The sequence below is a fragment of the Delphinus delphis genome, chromosome 2 (genome assembly GCF_949987515.2).
Source record: "Delphinus delphis chromosome 2, mDelDel1.2, whole genome shotgun sequence".
NCBI classification, from domain to species: Eukaryota; Metazoa; Chordata; class Mammalia; order Artiodactyla; family Delphinidae; genus Delphinus; species Delphinus delphis.
Genome location: NC_082684.1, coordinates 159,574,286 through 159,589,905, shown reverse-complemented (window position 1 = coordinate 159,589,905; position 15,620 = coordinate 159,574,286). Strand labels below are relative to the sequence as shown.

Genomic DNA, 15,620 nt, shown 5'->3' with positions numbered 1-15,620 from the left:
TATATACGATATCCACATATAATGGACCATAAGACTGTATCACATGTCTATTTTCCAGTGAATAATACTGCATCTTCCCCATCAAAATTAAGCAAATTAATATCTTTCAGGCTCAAAACATGGACTATCTAAAGGTGATTAAAAGCACCAACTAAGTTATTGGTTTTGATACCAAAATGATTCTTAGGAAAGCAATTTTCTTTCCTAAAAACCTGGTGTGTATGGAAAGGGAGGGCTCTTGCTCTGTGTAGCTTACACTTTATTTTGTGGGGATATAGACCAGAAAAAAAAATCAGTAATAACAACTAGATGAAGTACTATAATGACACACGCACAGTTTATTTGAAATTAAAGGTATTGAGAGCAAGATGTCCAACTAGGTTGGGAAGGCTTTATAGAGTAAGTAGGTTTTTAAAAAATGAATAGAAATATGAGACAAATATGTAAATTATTCAAGGCAAAAAGAACAACATGTTGCAGACAAAGGTGTAAGAGAAAAAAAAAGGTAAGACCAGAGGTTCCAATCTGGCAGCACGCAGCCTACACATCTGCAGCCTATCTAGTACTGGCCTTTACGGCTTTAAAAAGGTTTTTTTCCCCCTTATTTAATTGCCAACATTCAAAAACTGGGTAGTAGTCAGCACATGAGAAATAGTTACACAACCACTCAACAATTTAAACTTTGGCCTAACAGTAATGCGAAACCAATAACAAATTTAAACTGAGTGACATCATCAGGTCTGCATTTTAAAAGATCCCTCTGGCACAGGTGTTGAGGACAGACAGAAGACTACTGGCAGTGAGACCAGTTAGGAAATAATTACAGTAGCCTAGGTGAGAAAATTTAAGTATGTGAACTGAACTGAAAGGGGGTGGGGAAGGTATTGTCAGGAAAAAAAGTTCAATGTTATGTGCATTTCTGCACATCTTGTGAGAAGAGGTACTGATTCCCTTTGTTCTGTATATTTATATAATAAACAGCCTTAGAAGATATAGTGTCTCCTCAAAGAGCAAAAGGCAGGTTTGTTTACTGTCTGGTATAATAAAGATACTGTCACTCCCCAGGGCAAAGGACAGGAAGGCTTACTGCCCATTATAAAAGATCTGGTCCCCTAAGCTGGGAGTTCCTTTCCTGTAACACACCCAATTGTGTGTGCAGGCATCAGTCACCTGGCTCTCTTTGCAGTATCCTGTAGAAATTGTGGCTGGTTATCTGACACAAGTGCTGACTATTGCCAGGAGTAATGACAGCTTTTGTCTCTGACCAGGAGTCTCATGTCTTCTACTTGAATCCATGGAGTTGTGCAGGCTAACTTGTGAGCTTCCACAAAGGGTAGGATCTCAACCCCTCACAATTTTTGAGTTTTGGTAATGAAGATGGAATGCTGACAAAGACAAAGCTTTTTAGAAACGGAATGAAAGGACAGTTAGCAGGAACTGAGAGAAGTCCATGGGAATCGGGAGTGAACATGTTGACCAGACTGTATGGTCCCCCCCAGGCAATGTCTGGTCCTCTACTTCACTGCCTGCTAATGATGCTGAACTGGTGCAGCAGTTTCAGGCTGAGTACCAGGAAGTAGTTTCAAACACAGCAGCCTGAACGATGCCCTGGCTACTGTCAGCTATCCACCAAGCTCACCAGGTCGGCCCTGTAAACAACTAGTAATAGGATTTGTCTGGCAGAGGGAGGCGGGAGCACCATAAATGTATCCATACTGAGTGTGAAAGAAGGAAAACTGTAACCACTGTGGGCAGAACCAGGAGAATCTTTAGCAACTGCTAGTTTGCTGGGGAGATTGAGGGGGTGGGAGGGGCACATAATGCTTGTTAAAGAAGAAAGGCAACACCTGGCTATTTTAGTGCTCAGCCCCTCCTGCAGTCTGTCTTCTCAACATTAACCCCATTCGAGATAAGTAAAAGACCTCAGGTTTTGGCAGTGGGCCCTGTCTGCTACAAGACAGTTCTGGTCCTTCTGGGAAACTTTCCCCGAAACAATCTCCCAAGGGCACTGACTAGTCTTTGGGCTCTTCCGTACTAAAGTGGATTTTAAGTGATTTAGCAAATGATTCACCACAGAATGAGAAACTCACCCACAGAAATGTAGATTAAATTCTATCAGCTTCAGAAAACCCTCCTAGTCCTTATGCTGAAATCAAGCAAGAATTGAAGGGCTGTTCTTTTGACAATGGAGCGAGCAGCAGATAGTCCACATTAGGTGGACTCCTAAAAACAACGATGCCACCCGTGCAGATCAAGCCCAAGTCGGCCAAAGAGTACAAACTCATGGCCCCCGCCGGGAAGTGATGTGGCTGTAGCCGCTGAATCAAGGCATCCCTAACGGAAATGGATGATGCCAGTCAGCAATGACGGCCCGGCCACAGAGTACACAACACAGGGCTTTGGGTGCCCCAAATGCTCGCAGCTACGGCGCCACTCAAAACTGAAATAAATTCACCTTGTTTACTGGTGCAGAGCTGCTCTCTCCCAGCCTCCCCCTACACCCTTTAAAGAGAAAGATTGTTAGGGGCGGGGCCAAGTTCTCCCAGTCCCCAAGGGGAACTGAAGATCAAACATACCTGGGTTTGCGAGATCACTGTAGGGAGGGGAGGGACATTTTATAGCTCTGACTGATATATATTGGAGCCCATGTCACCTTCATGCCTCATTCTGTGGAGGGAGAGGGTACCTGCTTTCAGCTATGAGGTTTGGGTGCAGTTCACGGTGCGGAAGAGATGCTAATGTGTTCTTTTGGGTGGGACTCTTGGTACCAACTCAATGTATTACTGTTGTGGTTTCCAACACTGAATGTATAATTGGTATTCATATTTTTCATGCTTGCACAGTGAATACTCTTAAGAGCCAGAGGGGATTATGCCACCTGGGAAGAGCCACATGTAGAAAAGCACTAGCAGCCTTAGTGGCCCACAGTCCTTATGACCCCTCTGAGTACAAGTTTCTGTGCCTGGGTAATGTTACTGACTGGAGCTTCTGACAAGAGGAACAGCCTCCAACCAGAGGTGCCCCTTGGACTTGGTATATTCAAGAATGCAGCCAGCCTGGCCCCTATGACCTCTCAGCTCTACAGGAAAGAGTGGCAGCTATCCCTTTAGGGAAAATTTATTTTCCATTCTGTTGGTTCAATGAGGCCCTTGATTCACAGAGGATCCCCTAAATGCCTGGGCCTGGTGCACTAATGACTCAACTAAGCTGAGACCCTGTGGTGTTCCGTGGACTGCTGTGCTGTTCAACCTCAGTGCCAGCTATGCAGAAATGAAAGTGGGTGTGGCTGCTGTGCTCTGCGGGCAGAACTCAAGGATGTTCTCAGAGATCTGGCTGATATTCCCGGTGATAAACCTTGTTAGGCTTCTACTGATATGGGGCTAATACCCATTGGTAATAGTTGTTTGGGTCTGCTACTTAGAAAACTACAGACTGACATCTTAAAGACTTGCCATATAAACTGTGGAGACAGACAGTAGTTGCCGAGCAGACCATCTAGGTCACTAATATGGGCCATAGTAAGGGCCCATTGTCTGGTGAAGCTAACAGGAGTCCAGCTGCTGACGATGCCTGCACTGCCCAGACTGCCATCTCTGCCGGCGGATCCATCACCACTCCAGATGCGTCAACACATGGACCATCATTGAACAGACACAGAGTAAAGGACTCTGTTCCTGATGCAGAGGCAACCTCTGCGTCCCACACTGGTGACTCCCAGGAAAAGACCCATTCGTCTCATGGTGAGAGAGGCCACATCTCCTGCTACTGGCAGACCGGCTACATCAGACCTTTAACCCCGTCTTCACACCATCAGTAGTGCCTCACCGCTGATGACACTCTTCCAGGTTATGGTATTACAATGCCAATCCAATCAGCTGGCTCCAACCATACCACTGTGGCCCCTGACACTAATCTGTGTCATGTTTTTCACTTTCCAAACCATTTGCTATCTGACAATGGTATACTTTTTAACAAAAAAGTCACAAAAAATGGGTTGTTTGTCAAAGTATGTGATGGCCTTCCACACTCCCTACCATCCACAGGCATCTTGTATTGGTGAGTGCTGAAACAGCGTCCTCAAAAATCAACTTAAAAAACTCAAAAACAAAAGACAACTGGATTCGAAAATGGTCAAAGGACTTGAACAGACATTTCTCCAAAGAAAATATACAAATGGCCAATAAGTACATGAAACGGTGTTCAACATCACTAATCATTAGGGAAATGCAAATCAAAACCACATGACACCAATATGTATAAAATAGATAACTGAGGAGGAGAAGATGGCGGAAGAGTAAGACGGGGAGATCACCTTCCTCCCCACAGATACACCAGAAAACATCTACACGTGGAACAACTTCTACAAAACACCTACTGAATGCTGGCAGAAGACCTCAGACCTCCCAAAAGGCAAGAAAGTCCCCACGTACCTGGGTAGGGCAAAAGAAAAAAGAAAAAAACAGAGACAAAAGAATGGGGACGGGACGTGCACCAGTGGGAGGGAGCTGTGAAGGAGGAAAGGTTTCCACACACTAGGAAGCCCCTTCGCGGGTGGAGACTGCGGGTGGCGGAGGGGGGAAGCTTCGGAGCCGCGGAGAAGAGCACAGCAACAGGGGTGCGGAGAGCAAAGCGGGGAGATTCCCGCACAGAGGATTGGTGCCGACCGGCACTCACCAGCCCGAGAGGCTTGTCTGCTCACCCGCCGGGGCGGGCGGGGCTGGGAGCTGAGGCTCGGCTCCGGTCAGAGCGCAGGGAAAGGACTGGGGTTGGCAGCGTGAACACAGCCTGCAGGGGGTTAGTGCACCACGGCTAGCGGGAGGGAGTCCAGGGAAAAGTCTGGACCTGCCGAAGAGGCAAGAGACTTTTTCTTCCCTCTTTGTTTCCTGGTGCACGAGGAGAGGGGATTAAGAGCACCGCCTAAGTGAGCTCCAGAGACGGGCGCGAGCCGCGGCTAAAAGCGTGGACCCCAGAGACGGGCATGAGACGCTAAGGCTGCTGCTGCCGCCACCAAGAAGCCTGTGTGCAAGCACAGGTTACTATCCACACTCCCTTCCGGGGAGCCTGTCCAGCCCGCCACTGCCAGGGTCCCAGGATCCAGGGACAACTTCCCCGGGAGAACGCACGGCGCGCCTCAGGCTGGTGCAACGTCACGCCGGCCTCTGCCGCTGCAGGCCCCGCACTCCGTACACCTCCCTCCCCTCGGCCTGAGTGAGCCAGAGCCCCCGAAGCAGCGGCTCCTCTAACCCCATCCTGTCTGGGCTCCTTTAACCCCATCCTGTCTGATCGAAGAACAGACGCCCTCCGGCGACCTACACGCAGAGGCGGGGCCAAATCCAAAGCTGAGCCCTGGGAGCTGTGAGAACAAAGAAGAGAAAGGGAAATCTCTCCCAGCAGCCTCAGAAGCAGCGGATTAAAGCTCCACAATCAACTTGATGTACCTGCATCTGTGGAACACCTGAATAGACAACGAATCTTCCCAAATTGAAGATTGAGGAGGTGGACTTTGAGAGCAAGATTTATGATTTTTTCCCCTTTTCCTCTTTTTGTGAGTGTGTATGTGTATGCTTCGGTGTGAGATTTTGTCTGTATAGCTTTGCTTCCACCATTTGTCCTCGGGTTCTATCCGTCCGTTTTTTTCTTTAAAAAAATTTTTTTTCTTAATAATTATTTTTTATTTTAATAACTTTATTTTATTTTATCTTACTTTATTTTATCTTCTTTCCTTCCTCCCTCCCTCCCTCCTTTCTTTCTTTTTCTTTCTTTCCTTTTCTTTCTACTTTTTCTCCCTTTTATTCTGAGCCGTGTGGATGAAAGGCTGTTGGTGCTGCAGCCAGGAGTCAGTGCTGTGCCTCTGAGGTAGGAGAGCCAACTTCAGGACACTGGTCCACAAGAGACCTCCCAGCTCCACATAATATCAAACGGCAAAAATCTCTCAGAGATCTCCATCTCAACACCAGCACCCAGCTTCACTCAACGACCAACAAGCTACAGTGCTGGACACCCTATGCCAAACAACTAGCAGACAGGAACACAACCCCACCCATTAGCAGAGAGGCTGCCTAAAATCATAATAAGTGCACAGACACCCCAAAACACACCACCAGACGTGGACCTGCCCACCAGAAAGACAAGATCCAGCCTCATCCACCGGAACACAGGCACTAGTCCCCTCCACCAGGAAGCCTACACAACCCACTGAACCAACCTTAGCCACTGGGGACAGACACCAAAAATAACAGGAACTACGAACCCGCAGCCTGCAAAAAGGAGACCCCAAACACAGTAAGATGAGCAAAATGAGAAGACAGAAAAACACACAGCAGATGAAGGAGCAAGATAAAAACCCACCAGACCTAACAAATGAAGAGGAAATAGGCAGTCTACCTGAAAAAGAATTCAGAATAATGATAGTAAAGATGATACAAAATCTTGGAAATAGAATAGAGAAAATGCAAGAAACATTTAACAAGGACCTAGAAGAACAAAAGATGAAACAAACAACGATGAACAACACAATAAATGAAAGGAAAAATACTCTAGATGGGATCAATAGCAGAATAACTGAGGCAGAAGAACGGATAAGTGACCTGGAAGACAAAATAGTGGAAATAACTACTGCAGAGCAGAATAAAGAAAAAAGAATGAAAAGAACTGAGGACAGTCTCAGAGACCTCTGGGACAACATTAAATGCACCAACATTCAAATTATAGGGGTTCCAGAAGAAGAAGAGAAAAAGAAAGGGACTGAGAAAATATTTGAAGAGATTATAGTTGAAAATTTCCCTGATATGGGAAAGGAAATACTTAATCAAGTCCAGGAAGCACAGAGGATCCCATACAGAATAAATCCAAGGAGAAATACGCCAAGACACGTATTAATCAAACTGTCAAAAATTAAAATACAAAGAAAACATATTAAAAGCAGCAAGGGAAAATCAACAAATAACACACAAGGGAATCCCCATAAGGTTAACAGCTGATTTTTCAGCAGAAACTCTGCTAGGCAGAAGGGACTGGCAGGACATATTTAAAGTGATGAAGGAGAAAAACCTGCAACCAGGATTACTCTACCCAGCAAGGATCTCATTCACATTTGATGGAGAAATTAACACCTTTACAGACAAGCAAAAGCTGAGAGATTTCAGCACCACCAAACCAGCTTTACAACAAATACTAAAGGAACTTCTCTAAGCAAGAAACACAAAAGAAGGAAAAGACCTACAATAACAAACCCAAAACAATTAAGAAAATGGGAATAGGAACATACATATCGATAATTACCTGAAATGTAAACGGATTAAAATGCTCCCACCAAAAGACACAGATTGGCTGAATGGATACAAAAACAAGACCCATATATATGTTGTCTACAAGAGACCCACTTCAGACCTAGAGACACATACAGACTGAAAGTAAGGGGATGGAAAAAGATATTCCGTGCAAATGGAAACCAAAAGAAAGCTGGAGTAGCAATTCTCATATCAGACAAAATAGACTTTAAAATAAAGACTATTACAAGAGACAAAGAAGGACACTACATAATGATCAAGGGATTGATCCAAGAAGAAGATGTAACAACTGTAAATATTTATGCACCCAACATAGGAGCACCTCAATACATAAGGCAAATACTAACAGCCATAAAAGGGGAAATCGACAGTAACACATTCATAGTAAGGGACTTTAACACCCCACTTTCACCAATGGACAGATCATCCAAAAAGAAAATAAATAAGGAAACACAAGCTTTAAATGATACATTAACAAGATGGACTTCATTGATTCATCCAAAAACAACAGAATACACATTTTTCTCAAGTGCTCATGGAACATTCTCCAGGATAGATCATATCTTGGATCACAAATCAAGCCTTGGTAAATTTAAGAAAACTGAAATTGCATCAAGTATCTTTTCCGACCACAACACTATGAGACTACATATCAATTACAGGAAAAGATCTGTAAAAAATACAAACACATGGAGGCTAAACAATGCACTACTTAATAATGAAGTGATCACTGAAGAAATCAAAGAGGAAATCAAAAAATACCTAAAAACAAATGACAATGGAGACACGACGACCCAAAACCTATGGGATACAGCAAAAGCAGTTCTAAGAGGGAAGTTTATAGCAATACAATCCTACCTTAAGAAACAGGAAACATCTCAAATAAACAACCTAACCTTGCACCTAAAGCAATTAGAGAAAGAAGAACAAAAAAACCCCCAAAGTTAGCAGAAGGAAAGGAATCATAAAGAACAGATCAGAAATAAATGAAAAAGAAATGAAGGAAACGATAGCAAAGATCAATAAAACTAAAAGCTGGTTCTTTGAGAAGATAAACAAAATTGATAAACCATTAGCCAGACTCATCAAGAAAAAAAGGGAGAAGACTCAAATCAATAGAATTAGAAATGAAAAAGGGGAAGTAACAACTGACACTGCAGAAATACAAAAGATCATGAGAGATTACTACAAGCAACTCCAGGCCAATAAAATGGACAACCTGGAAGAAATGGACAAATTCTGAGAAATGCACAACCTGCCAAGACTGAATCAGGAAGAAACAGAAAATATGAACAGACCAATCACAAGCACTGAAATTGAAACTGTGATTAAAAATCTTCCAACAGGGCTTCCCTGGTGGCACACTGGTTTAGAGTCCGCCTGCCGATGCAGGGGACATGGGTTCGTGCCCCGGTCCGGGAAGATCCTGCATGCCACGAAGCGGTTGGGCCTGTGAGCCATGGCCGCTGAGCCTGCGCGTCCGGAGCCTGTACTCCACAACGGGTGAGGCCACAACAGTGAGAGGCCCACGTACCGCAAAAAAAAAAAAAAAATCTTCCAACAAACAAAAGCCCAGGACCAGATGGCTTCACAGGCGAATTCTATCAAACATTTAGAGAAGAGCTAACACCTATCCTTCTCAAACTCTTCCAAAATATAGCAGAGGGAGGAACACTCCCAAACTCATTCTACGAGGCCAACATCACCCTGATACCAAAACCAGACAAGGATGTCACAGAGACAGAAAACTACAGGCCAATATCACTGATGAACACAGATGCAAAAATCCTCAACAAAATACTAGCAAACAGAATCCAACAGCACATTAAAAGGATCATACACCATGATCAAGTGGAGTTTATTTCAGGAATGCAAGGATTCTTCAATATATGCAAATCAATCAACGTGATACACCATATTAACAAATTGAAGGAGAAAAACCATATGGTCATCTCAATAGATGCAGAGAAAGCTTCTGACAAAATTCAACACCCATTTATGATAAAAACCCTGCAGAAAGTAGGCATAGAGGGAACTTTCCTCAACATAATAAAGGCCGTATATGACAAACCCACAGCCAACATCGTCCTCAATGGTGAAAAACTGAAAGCATTTCCACTAAGATCAGGAACAAGACAAGGTTGCCCACTCTCACCACTCTTATTCAACATAGTTTTGGAAGTTTTAGCCACAGCAATCAGAGAAGAAAAGGAAATAAAAGGAATCCAAATCGGAAAAGAAGTAGTAAAGCTGTCACTGTTTGCAGATTACATGATACTATACATAGAGAACTCTAAAGATGCTACCAGAAAACTACTAGAACTAATCATGAATTTGGTAAAGTAGCAGGATACAAAATTAATGCACAGAAATCTCTGGCATTCCTATACACTAATGATGAAAAATCTTAAAGTGAAATCAAGAAAACACTCCCATTTACCACTGCAACAAAAAGAATAAAATATCTAAGAATAAACCTACCTAAGGAGACAAAAGACCTGTTTGCAGAAAATTATAAGACACTGATGAAAGAAATTAAAGATGATACAAATAGATGGAGAGATATACCATGTTCTTGGATTGGAAGAATCAACATTGTGAAAATGACTCTACTACCCAAAGCAATCTACAGATTCAATGCAATCCCTATCAAACTACCACTGGCATTTTTCACAGAACTAGAACAAAAAATTTCACAATTTGTATGGAAACCCTGAACAGCCAAAGCAATCTTGAGAAAGAAAAGCGGAGCTGGAGGAATCAGGCTCCCTGACTTCAGACTATACTACAAAGCTCCAGTAATCAAGACAGTATGGTACTGGCACAAAAACAGAAAGATAGTTCAATGGAACAGGATAGAAAGCCCAGAGATAAACCCACACATATATGGTCACCTTATCTTTGATAAAGGAGGCAGGAATGTACAGTGGAGAAAGGACAGCCTCTTCAGTAAGTGGTGCTGGGAAAACTGGACAGGTACATGTAAAAGTATGAGATTAGATCACTCCCTAAGACCATACACAAAAATAAGCTCAAAATGGATTAAAGACCTAAATGTAAGGGCAGAAACTATCAAACTCTTAGAGGAAAACATAGGCAGAACACTCTATGACATAAATCACAGCAAGATCCTTTTTTTTTTGCGGTACACGGGCCTCTCACTGCTGTGGCCTCTCCCGCTGCGGAGCACAGGCTCTGGACACGCAGGCCCAGCGGCCATGGCTCACGGGCCCAGCCACTCTGTGGCACATGGGATCCTCCCAGACCGGGGCACGAACCCGTGTCCCCTGCATCGGCAGGTGGACTCTCAACCACTGCACCACCAGGGAAGCCCAGCAAGATCCTTTTTGACCCACCTCCTAGAGAAATGGAAATAAAAACAAAAATAAACAAATGGGACCTAATGAAACTCCAAAGCTTTTGCACAGCAAAGGAAACCATAAACAGGACCAAAAGACAACCCTCAGAATGGAAGAAAAAATTTGCAAATGAAGCAACTGACAAAGGATTAATCTCCAAAATTTATAAGCAGCTCATGCAGCTCAATAACAAAAAAACAAACAACCAAGTCCAACAATGGGCAGAAGACCTAAATAGACATTTCTCCAAAGAAGATATACAGACTGCCAACAAACACATGAAAGAATGCTTAACATCATTAATCATTAGAGAAATGCAAATCAAAACTACAATGAGATATCATCTCACACCAGTCAGAATGGCCATCATCAAAAAATCTAGAAACAATAAATGCTGGAGAGGGTGTGGAGAAAAGGGAACACTCTTGCACTGCTGGTGGGAATGTGAATTGGTACAGCCACAATGGAGAACAGTATGGAGGTTCCTTAAAAAACTACAAATAGAACTACCATATGACCCAGCAATCTCACTACTGGGCATAAACCCTGAGAAAACCATAATTCAAAAAGAGTCATGTACCAAAATGTTCACTGCAGCTCTATTTACAATAGCCCAGAGATGGAAACAACCTACGTATCCATCATCGGATGAATGGATAAAGAAGATGTGGCACATATATACAATGGAATATTACTCAGCCATAAAAAGAAACGAAATTGAGCTATTTGTAATGAGGTGGATGGACCTAGAGTCTGTCATACACAGTGAAGTAAGTCAGAAAGAGAAAGACAAATACTGTATGCTAACACATATATATGGAATTTAAGAAAAAAAATGTCATGAAGAACCCAGGGGTAAGACAGGATTAAAGACACAGACCTACTAGAGAATGGACTTGAGGATATGGGGAGGGGGAAGGGTAAGCTGTGACTAAGTGAGAGAGTGGCATGGACATATATACACTACTAAACGTAAAATAGATAGCTAGTGGGAAGCAGCCTCATAGCACAGGGAGATCAGCTCGGTGCTTTGTGACCACCTAGAGGGGTGGGATAGGGAGGGTGGGAGGGAGGGAGACTCAAGAGGGAAGAGATATGGGAACATATGTATATGTATAACTGATTCACTTTGTTATAAAGCAGAAACACACCATTGTAAAGCAATTATACTTCAATAAAGATGTAAAAAAAACATAAAAAAATAGATAACTAATAAAAAAAAACACAATGAGACATCACACCCATCAGGATGGCTGCTATCCGCCTCCCGCAAACAACAAAAGAAAATAACAAATGTTGGCAAGGAGGTGGAGCAACTGGAACCCTTGTGCACTGTTGGTAGGAATGTAAAACAGTACAGCTGCTGTGGAAAACAGAATGGTGGGTCCTAAATACTTAAATATAGAATTACCATATGGTCCTGCAATTCCACTGCTGGGTATATACCCCAGAGAATTGAAAGCAGAGTCTCCAAGAGGTATCTGTACACTTATGTTTATAGTGGTGTTATTCACAAGAGCCAAAAGGTGGAAGTAACACTAGTGTCCATCAATGAAAAAATGGATAAACAAAATGTGGTATATATATTCATTCAATGGACTACTATTCAGCCTTAAAAAGGGAGGAAATTCTGACACATACTACAACATGGATGAACCTGAGGATATTATGCTGAGTGAAATAAGCAGTTGCAAAAGAACCAAGTATTGTATGACTCCACTTATATGAGGTGCCTAGAGTAGTCAAATTCATAGAGACAGAAGGTAACATGGTGGTTGCCAGGGGCTGCAGGGAGAGAGCAATTAAGCTGTTGTTTAATGGGCACAGAGTTTCAGTCTTGCAAGATGAAAACAGTTCTGGAGACTGGCTACACAACACTGTGAATGTACTTAACTCTACTGAACTGTACACTTAAAAATAGTTAAGATGGGAAATCTTGTTACATGTATTTTACCACAGTTAAAAAACATTTTTTTTAGTCAACTCTAAAAGATTTCTGACTATACCCCCTTTGACTCTTCCTGGTTTACATCTGTCAGCAAAGCAGGTTGGTCACTGAACATGGCTGTTCCCAGAAAGAGACTGTCTCCTCTTGGCCACTTGGGATCCGCCCAAGCGTGATGCTTCATTCTTTCCCCTAATGGAGACCCCATGCTGGCCTGATCGGTACAGCCTCTGGGTGGCAGCCCAGCCAAAAGGGGGCCTTGGGAATTTTAACTTAATTGTGGTTTAGCCGCCTGAATTTTCTTGTTGTACTTCTGTGGTCTTAAGTATTCTGCTCACCAAATCCCCTTACATTGTACCATGTGGACCAAAGTGGTGGACATAATAGGATCTCTAAGTTTAATAAAAATGCTCTCATCCCTCTGGCACCTGACCCTTCCAGACAAAAAAGGTCAGGGTGAGGGTCAGGGATAATTGGGAAAAAGGGAAAGGTTAGTGATTGGAATGGGACACACTGACTCTGCAGCGGTGGAAGGAGAACAACCCTGGCACCAGTGAAAGAAAAACTTTAAACCTCAGGAGGTAAGAAGGAGGGACATTCGTGATTCTGTCTTTCTGAATCCCCCAGAATCTTCCTCACAAAGGAAAAGTCCCAGGTGTGGCTCTCCCAGATTGTGCAAGTGCCTCAATAAACTGAACTGCCTGCCAGCTCTGCCATGCCCTGCTGGACAGCTCTGATCACAACGTGATCATCCTTCTCCTCAAGGTCACTGAAAAATCTTAGGAAAGCAGAAGAAGATGGTCCTACCCCCTGAGCCTCCCACAAAGAACACCTGCCAATACCTCCAGGTGTCTTTCCAAACCCCCCCCACCCCGCCCAATTCCTGTAGCTATCATTCAGCCATCCCTAAGGGGCAGGTGAATGCAACCTGACAGGTGGCACAGACAAACAGGACAGACTGGACTGACTGCCTTCAGGTAACACCTCCATAAACAAAAAGAAGTACTAGACTCAGTTATTTGTACTGAACTGGGAGCCCTAAGGCTTGCCAGCTGTCCAGGAGGCAACACTGGAGAAACTGCCAGCCTGTGCTCGCTAAGTAGGTCCCACCTGGGGTCGGGGGGTGGGGGTGGGAGGGCAGATGACAACTGTAAGCACCACATTCTTCACAGGTGTACTCATGCGGAAGCCAGGCATTACCTTACTTCCCTCCAGAAACGTGGTGACGTGCACTGCAGGGGTGATCATAAGAGACCTGCAAGTGTTTAAGCAAGCACCACCAGTAGATCCTGTATCCCCAGACAGCTGTGACCTCTCCAAAGTAAGGCTATTCTTGATTGGGGGGAGGGGGCCCTCCCAGAAGGATAACTGACTTGTTAATTATGTGTAATCTGCTCTGAGGCATTTATGCCTGAAATGGGAGTTATCCAATTAGAAACAGTAGTTTGAAATCTGTCCCTGACTTTAGCTGAGGTGAACAATGAGATCGTATCAGCCCTGGAGCCATTAAGGTCAGTGTCAGCTCAGGGGCCAGGATCTTTATGGATGACAGAACTGCCCTAGACTTCCTTCCTGCAGGGAGGCCAAATCTGTGCATTCCCTAATACTCCTGCAGTACTTGGGTCAAGTAGAAAGTCAGTACAGAAACTTAAAGAGAAAGCCACTTGGCTCTCTAAGGCAGACCCTGAAGGTTTATGTATTTGTTCAGCTGGCTGGTCTAGGACCCTGGGGAGCATAGTTGAGGTCAAGATTGCAGTTTGGCCTCATCCTGCTACCATGCTGATAGTACGTAAACTAAATTACATATTTTATGAGACAAACTGAAATGGCTCCAGTACCTGGCTCTGTCAGACAGATTACTCAGGGTGGCCAATGAAGAGCGTAATCATGGGAAATTTTACCAGAAGCCAAGAAGGGAGAGACATGAGGGGTGAATGCTGTTGGAAGGCAATTATCCTTGGGCCCACTGCATTTCTGTGCATCTTGTAGGTGGAAGCGCTGCCTCTCTTTGTTCCAGACTACCTTAAGTATGTCTGTCCAGTGAACAGCGAACAGCCAGGAAGGATAGAAATGCCTCCCTCAGGAACAAAGGGCAGGTTTGTTCACTATCTAGCACAATAAAGACGTCACCTCCCTCCAGGATTAAGGTCAGGCAGGCTTACTGCCCATTATGAAGGTCTGGAGGTTCCTCTCCTGTAACAGGCTGCATTGCAAATGTAGGAGCGGCGCCACCACAGGTATCACTCACCCTCCTCACAGCCCTCTATGGAGCGTGAGGCTAGGAAACCAACTCACATGCTAACAACTCCGATCCTGCTACTGCGAGGAATCAAGTCCGATATCTCTGACTGAGAAGTCTTGTGTCTTCTACCAGCATCCATGAAACTATGGCAGGCTAACTTGTTAAACTGCAGTTAGCTACATTTTTGTGTGTGTGTGCCCCTACATATCTCAAACTCCTTCCTTGTCTGACAGTTCCAGCACAAGATTAACTAGTACAAATTTTAGCTAAATTTTGCTTGACATGGAATTAAGTTTAGGTACTCATTATTCCACAAAAGGAAAAATAGAGATTTCACTGGAAAGGAAAAAAAAAAAGATGGATCACCACTCACCTTGGTGTGCTCCTAACTCCCGAACACTCAACACTCATCCTGTGTCTCCTTTACAAGGCTGCCTGACAGGCATGGTGCCTCCCGGTTTAGTCGTAGGATCTTCCCCTTTTATCCTTGGCAAACTCATCCACATTCAGGTCTAAATTACTCTTACACTCACATAAACTTTTCTCTATTCTAGACCTCTCCTCTGCGCTACAGAATCATACAAACACCTGCTATGTTCCTCTGGGATATTTCAATGGTACCTCAAAATGAATGTGCCCAAAATCACACACAGAGTCAACTTTACTTCCTACTTCAGTTCTCTATCAAGTTATATAGTTCAGACATCTAGCGCTTATTTCATACCCAATATCACTAAATCTTGTCACATTTACCTTTAAGTACCAGAAATTTGTTTCCTTCTGTT

At 43.8% G+C, this 15,620-nt stretch overlaps 1 protein-coding gene across 12 annotated transcripts in view; it reads right to left on the bottom strand.

Moving 5' to 3' along the window:
* Positions 1 to 15,620, bottom strand: part of ABI1 (abl interactor 1) — a 103,293-nt gene that overhangs the window by 27,189 nt on the left and 60,484 nt on the right. The window lies entirely within an intron of this gene.